Source organism: Cebus imitator, unplaced genomic scaffold, assembly GCF_001604975.1.
Source record: "Cebus imitator isolate Cc_AM_T3 unplaced genomic scaffold, Cebus_imitator-1.0 Scaffold166, whole genome shotgun sequence".
Taxonomy (NCBI): domain Eukaryota; kingdom Metazoa; phylum Chordata; class Mammalia; order Primates; family Cebidae; genus Cebus; species Cebus imitator.
The window spans coordinates 2929642-2937061 of record NW_016107481.1 but is presented as its reverse complement, the minus strand read 5'-3'; the positions used below and the strand labels follow the sequence as shown (position 1 = coordinate 2937061).

General features: G+C 38.6%; 1 protein-coding gene across 13 annotated transcripts in view; it reads left to right on the top strand.

Annotated features, from left to right (window-relative positions):
- EVI5 (ecotropic viral integration site 5) overlaps positions 1–7420 on the top strand; it is a 241745-nt gene that overhangs the window by 60719 nt on the left and 173606 nt on the right. The gene's annotated exons all lie outside the window — the stretch shown is intronic.

The window sequence follows — 7420 nt, the reverse complement described above, 5'->3', positions numbered from 1 at the left end:
TCCTCCCCTCCTTCCCTTCTTCCTTTCTTCCTTCCTTTTTCTTTCGTGGGGACTCACTCTGTCAGCTAGGCTGGAGTGCAGTGGCAGAATTTCTGCTCACTGCAACCTCCGCCTCTTGAGTTCTTGCAATTCTCCTCCCTCAGTCTCCTGAGTATCTAGGATTATGGGCATATGCCACTATGACAGTTAATTTTTGTATTTTTAGTAGAGATGGGTCACTTCTGACCTAAAGTGATTTGCCTGCCTTGGCCTCCCAGAGTGCTGGGATTATAGGCATGAGCCACTGTGCCTGGCCCTACAATTATTTTTCTTATATTGATTGATGTATCCTGCAGCTTTGCTAAACTCACTTATTATTTTGGTAGTTTTGTTTTTGTCTAGATTCCATTAGGTTTTCTATATAGATGAGCCTATCATCTGTGAATAAAAGCACTTTTACTTCTTTCCAATCTGGATGCCTTTTATCTGTTTTCTTGACTATTGCTACTGATTGGAACCTCCAGTATAAATTTGAATGGAAGTGGTAAATAGACAGGCCTGTTTTTCTGATCTTAAGAAAAAAGTGTTAAGCATATTTTTTTATATATGCCCTTTGTCAGATTGAGGAATTTTTTTTTTTTGGTGAGACAGTGCCTTGCTCTGTCACCCAGGCTGGAATGCAGTGACACAATCATGGCTTGTTGCTGCCTTAGTCTCCTGGGCTCAAGTGATCCTTCCACCTTAACCTCATGAGTAGATAAAATTACATGCATGCACTACCACACTTGGCTAATTTTTTAAAAAATATATTTTTGTAGAGACAGGGTCTTGCTTTGTTGCCTGGATTGCACTCAAACTCCTGGCCTCGAGGACTTGGGTTCCCAAAGTGCTGGGATTACAGATGTGAACCACTGTGACCAGCCCCTTTTCATTTCTTTCTTTCTTCTTCCATTTCTTTTTGTTTCTTTCTTTTAGTGACAGGGTCTTGCTCTGTCACTCAGGCTGCTGTAGTTCAGTGGTGCAATCAGGGCTCGATGTATGTAGCCTTGACCTCCTGGGCTCAAGTGGTTCTCTAAGCTTTGCCTCCTGGGACTACAGGCATGTGCCACCATGCCTGGCTAATTTTTGTGCTTTTTTGTAGAGACAGGGTTTTGCCAGGTTTCCCAGGCTGTTCTCAAACTCCTGGGCTCAAGTGATCCTCCTGCCTCTGCCTCCCAAAGTGCTGGCATTACAGGCATGAGCCACTGCACTTGTTACCCCTTTCTATTTCTTTTTTTCTTTTTTTTTTTGAGACAGAGTCTCTCACTGTCAACTTGGCTAGAGTGCAGTGGCATGATCTCGGCTCACTGCAACCTGCACCCCTCGGGTTCAAGTGATTCTCCTGCCTCAGCCTCCCGAGTAGCTGGGACAACAGGCACCAGCCACTGTACCCAGCTAATTTTTGTATTTTTAGTAGAGACGGGGTTTCAACATCTTGGCCAGGCTGGTCTTGAACTCTTGACCTTGTGATCTGCTCACCTCAGCCTCCCAAAATGCTGGGATTACAGGCGTGAGCCACTGCACCCAGCCCACCACTTTCTGTTTCTTGTTTGCTGAGAGTTTATGTAAAACTGATTTTGGATTTTGTCAAATGCTTTTTTTGCCTCTACTGAAATGATCATAAATGTTTTTCTTCTTTTAGTCTGATGATAGGGTAAATTCCATTGATTTTTCAGGGTTCAATCAACTTTGCATTCTTAGGATAAACACCACTTCATCATGATAGGTTGTCTTTGTAAAATATTGGCTTCTGTGTGCTAAAATTTGGTTTGAAATACAGCCTGCCCTCCATATGCACAAGTTCTGCATTTGTAGAACCACAGAGGGAAAATATTTTTTAAAATAAGAAATAACAACAATAAAAAATACAAATAAAAACTACGTATAACTATTATGTAATATTTACATTAGGTACTAAAAGTCATCTAGAGGTGATTTAAAATATAAGGAGGATATGCATAGGTTATATGCAAATACTACATCATTTTATCTAAGTGATGTCACCACCCACAGATTTGGTATATTTGGCCTGGAACCAATCCCTGAAGGATATGGAGAGATGATGAGTGTATTTGCATCTATGTTCTTGAGGGAAATGGATATGAAGTTGTCTTGAAATGTCCTTGACCTTTCTTTGTAATATCTTGTCACCTTGTAATGTCTGTGCGGCCTTTCTTTTCTAATAAAGTTGTTTAGTGCTATAGTAATCCCTCTTTATGTGCTGGGGATACGTTCTACGATGCCCAGGGGATACCTGAAACTGGATAGTTTCAGACCTCATTGTCGTCAATTGGAACGTATTTCTCTTCATGAATTCTACTCACAAATTTAATGCTGTTTTCATGTTAATTAAGCATTTATCATATACTGTGACCATAACTTTTGTAGTTTGAAGTGCAACAGTAAAATTAGTGTACATTTATTTTTCCTTCACAGTTTCACAGATGGAAGATTTGTTCTTACCACAAATCTTAGCAGCCTTAGCATTCAGTTTTGTTTGTTTCCTCATTAAGTACTTTCACCTTCTCACTTGAAGGAAGCACTGTAACAGTTTCTCTTTGACATATTGAAATTGCCACCTTCACTACTCTTGTGGTTTGGGGCCATTGCCATTATTAAGTAAAATAAGGTTTAGTTGAATACAATCACTGTGATACTGCAATAGTATACCTGATAACTGACTCAGATGGCCACTAAGTGGACTGGTAGCACAGACATCATGGATACACTGGGCAAAGCGATGATTCACTTCCCAGTCAGGACAGAGTAGCATGGCATGAGATTTCATTGTGCTGCTCAGAATAGTACACAATTTAAAAGTTTTGAATTATTTACTTCTAGAACTTTCTGTTTAATATTTTTGTACCATAGTTGATTGTGGATAATTGAAACCATGATTGGCTGGGGTCCAGTAGCTCACACCTATAATCTCAGCACTTTGGAAGGCCAAGGCAGGCAGATGACCTGAGGTCAGGAGTTTGAGACCAACTTGGCCAATGTGGCAAAACTCTGTCTCTGCTAAAAATACAACAATTAGCTGGGCATGGTGGCGGGTACCTGTAACCTCAGCTACTCCAGAGGGTGAGGCAGGAGAATTGCTTGAACCCAGGAGGTAGAGATTGTAGTGAGCAGAGATCATGCCTCTACACTCTGCTCTCCAGCCTGGGTGACAGAACAAGATTTAATCTCCAAAAAAATAAAAAATAAAAAAAAAGAAAGAAACCATGGCAAGTGAAACTGTGGATAAGAGGTGACTATTGTACATGTTTGTTGGCTTTCTGTTTACATGTTATATCATATTGAGAGAAGAGTAGTAACTTCGAATTATAATTGTGGATTATCTATTTCTTTTTAAATTCTGTCTTTCATATAATTTGAAGTTCTATTTTAGGTATTAAACATTTAAGATTGTTATGTCTTCTTCTTGTAAAATGACTTTTTTTTTGTTTGTTTGTTTGAGACGGAGTTGTGCCCTGTCACCCAGGGTGGAGTGCAGTGGCATGATCTCAGCTCACCATAGCCTGTCTCACAGGTTCAAGCAATTCTTCTGCATCAGCCTCTGAGTAGTTGGGACTACAGGCTCAAGCCGCCACACCCTGCTAATTCTTACATTTTTAGTAGAGATGGGATTTCACCCTACTGGCCAGGCTGGTCTTGAACTCCTGACCTCGTGATCTGCCCATCTTCGCCTCCCAAAGTGCTGGGATTAAGGGCATCAATCACCATGCCTGGCTGTAAAATGACCTTTTTTTTTGAGACGGAGTCTTGCTCTGTCTCTCAGGCTGGTATGCAGTGGCACAATCTCAGCTCACTGTAGCCTCAGCCTCCCAAGTAGCTGGGACTACAGGTGCGTATCATGCCCGGCTGATTTCTTACGTTTTTAGTAGAGGTGGAGTTTCACTATGTGAGCCAGGATGATCTCGATCCCCTGACCTTGTGATCCGCCTGCCTTGGCCTTTCAAAGTGCTGGGATTACAGGTGTGAGCCATCGTGACTGGCCTAAAATGACCTTCTTTATCTCTGGTAATGTTGTTTTCTTGGAAATCTACTTTATCTTATAATAATACAGTCACTCTAGCTTCCTTTTGAATAGTGTTAACGTCTTATATATTTTTCCAGCCTTTTACTTGTATTCTATTTTTTTTCTTTATCTTTAACTTTTTTTTTTTGAGACAGGGTTTCACTCTGTCACCCAGGCTGTAGTAGTGCAGTGGTATGATCATGGCTTGCTGCAGCCTTCACCTCCTAGGCTCAAGCAGTTCTCCCATCTCAGCCTCCCAAGTAACTGGGACTACAAAATTATTATTTTTTTAGAGATGATATCCCACTATGTTGCCCAGTCTGTTCTTGAACTCCTGGACTCAAGCACTCCTCTTGCCTCAGCCTCTCAAAATGTTGGGGATTACATGTGCAAGCCATCATACCTAGCCTTTTAAAAAATCTTTAAAGTTTGTCTATTTGGTAGCATATAGTTGGGTCTTGCTTTTAAAAATACAATCTGACAGTCTTTGTTTTTTAATTGGGTTATTTAAACCATTTTATTATTTTTTTAATTAAAGTTTTATTTTTTGCTGACATTTACATTCATCTCAAGCAATAGGTTGGATACCTCTTTGCTTTACACTGCTTCGTTTTGTGACCAGCAGCTGGCCTCTATCTGGAATAAACCAGACTCATGACAGATGGAAAAAGACATCTAGTTGAAATACCTTAAAGCATCCCCTAGGGAATGGTACACATAATTTCTACTTAAATTTTATTGGCCAAAGTAAGTCAGAGGGCCAAACTTTTTATGAGTGAATCTGACAGGGGTGGATCTAAAATTCACACTTTTAAAGGGTACGGTTTAGTGGTTTTTGCAACTACTACTACCATCCAAATTCCCATTTAGAATATTTCCATCACCCCAAAAAGAAACTCTGTACCCATTAGTCTCCCCATTTCACTCTCCGTCCAGCCCCTGGTAACCACTAATATATTTTCTGTCTATGGATTTGCCTATTCTGGACATTTCGTTATGATGGAATGATACAATAAACAGTTTGTAATTGGCTTCTTTCATACAACATATTTTTGAGATTTTGAGGAAAATAGATTATTTAAATTTAAGGTGATTATTAATGTTGTTATATTTAAACTTATCTTCTATTGTTGTTTCCTTTAATTCTGCCATCTTTTGACTTTTTTTATGATTTTGTTATAGTTCATTTATTGATTTATAAGCCATAACTCTGTATTTTAGTGGTTAAGATATAAATCTTTAACTTATCAGTTAAAAGACCCTCCTTTTGAGGGTTATACCACTTTACGTGTACTGTAAGAACCTTGTAATAGCACACTTGCATTTCTCCTGTCCAGGACTTTGTACTAGTTTTGTCATACATTTTACTTTTATGTATGTTATAAACTCTATACTACATTATTTTTTAACTTAACAGTCAATTATCTTTAAATGAGATTGAAATAATAAGAAAAAACTTTTATGTGTTTACCTGTTTAGTTACCATTTCTCTCTTCTGTCCTTTCTTTAGATCCAGAATTCCATCTGGTATAATTTTCTTCTTGAAATACTTTTTTTTAACGTTTCATATAGTGTGGTGGTATTGATGATGAATTATTTAGCTTTTGTATGTCTGAAAAAGTTGTCATTTTGGCTTTGATTTTTAAGTATATTTCTTTGACTATAGAATTCTATTTAATAGGTTGACAGTTTTTATTTTCTAAATATTTTAATGATGCAATTTCATCTATTTCTCTCTTATGTGCTCAATGAGAAATTTGATGTGTTCCTATCTTTTTGTTTGTTTGTTACTGTCAAGCATATTTGTTTCTTTGTATATGTCTTTTTTCTCTGCTGTATCACTGGTTTTAAGCAATTTGATTCTGAAGTGTCATTGTTCTTTTCCATGTTTCTTGCATTCTCAATTTGTTGAACTTCTTATGGATTTATAGTTTTCTTCAAATTTGGAAATTTTGGAGCCAGTGTTTTCTTCAAATAATTTTTTGCCCCTTTCTTGCCTCTTTCTTAGAGACTCTAAGTACACACATATTAGGCCACTTGAAATTGTTCCACAGCTCACAGATGCTTTGCTCATTTTTTGGAAAGATGCCACGTATTCAAGTTCACTAATACTGTCTTTTGGCATGTGTTGCTGTTAATCCCATCTAGTGTATTTTTTATCTCTCACATTGTATTACAGTTTTATCTTTATAAGTTGGAGCTGTTTTTTAATATGTCTCAAAAGTTATTATAACCACATTCTATATATTCAAAAGTTTAATACACTTTTGAATATATAGAATATGGTTATAATAACTTTTAATGGGATGGTCTGGCAATTTGTCTTTCTTGTGAGATACTGGCTGGTACATTTTAAAGTAATTGCTTTTAATTGCAAAAAAATCTCCAAAATAGGAAAAGATGATGAAAATTTAAATTAAGACTCAGAACTGTAGTTCTTTGACATCCCTTGCTGGGAAGAGGTGGGCCTGGCATATGACTGGGTGATAAGTGCTGAGGACGGTGGTGACAATGTCCATCTCAACCTTTCACTGCCTCATGGCACAGAACACACCATCCCACCTGAGACCTTTGCAGCACTGACCTCCCAATAGCAGGACTCTGTCCCTGGCAGAGCTGTAACTGAGTAGTCCTGAAGGACAGTGTGTTTGTGGAATTAATACTTAAGGTTTAGCTAACAAAACAAAACAGAAGCCCTCTTTTCCCTTACTTGTCAAAATGTCCTCAAAATGTAAGATATTTCTTAAAAAATCAAATTCCTGCTTGTGCCGAATTTTCTGCTAAGTCTCTAAAACCCACATCAAGGACACGGGTTGCAAAATGACACCTCAATGGAACAGCTATAGTCTAATGCACAATGAGTGCTCAGAAGGAAGATTAAAGTGCCAAGTTTCCTCATCTGTCTCAGGGAGGAGCCAGCATTCTGTATTTTTTTTCTGACTACAGATGCGCTGTCCTAGGAGCAGTGCACAGCCCCTGGTCCCCTGGCCGGGAGAGCACCTCCTGGACATCAGTCAGCTTCCTCCCTGCAGCTGCCCCACCCAGGCTTCCCTGAACCCTGTCGCCTTGGCTGTCTTCCTCCTGCCTGGACGGCTTAGGGTGGGACGCCCTGTACCAGCCTGTCCATCCAGGAAAGGTGCACCTCATAGGGCCTCAAGACAGCTGTTCAGGCACCACAAGGTGAGGCACTCATTTATCTGGGGTGGTACAGGGAGCAATCAAGCTCATTTTAGCTATTTCCTGACAGGAGGGAAAAGCCAGACATACTGGGTAGTTTTGTATGTAAATGGAATATATATATATATATATATATATATATATTTTTTTTTTTTTTTTTTTTTTTTTTTTTTTTTTTTTTTTTTTTTTTTTTTTTTTTTTTTT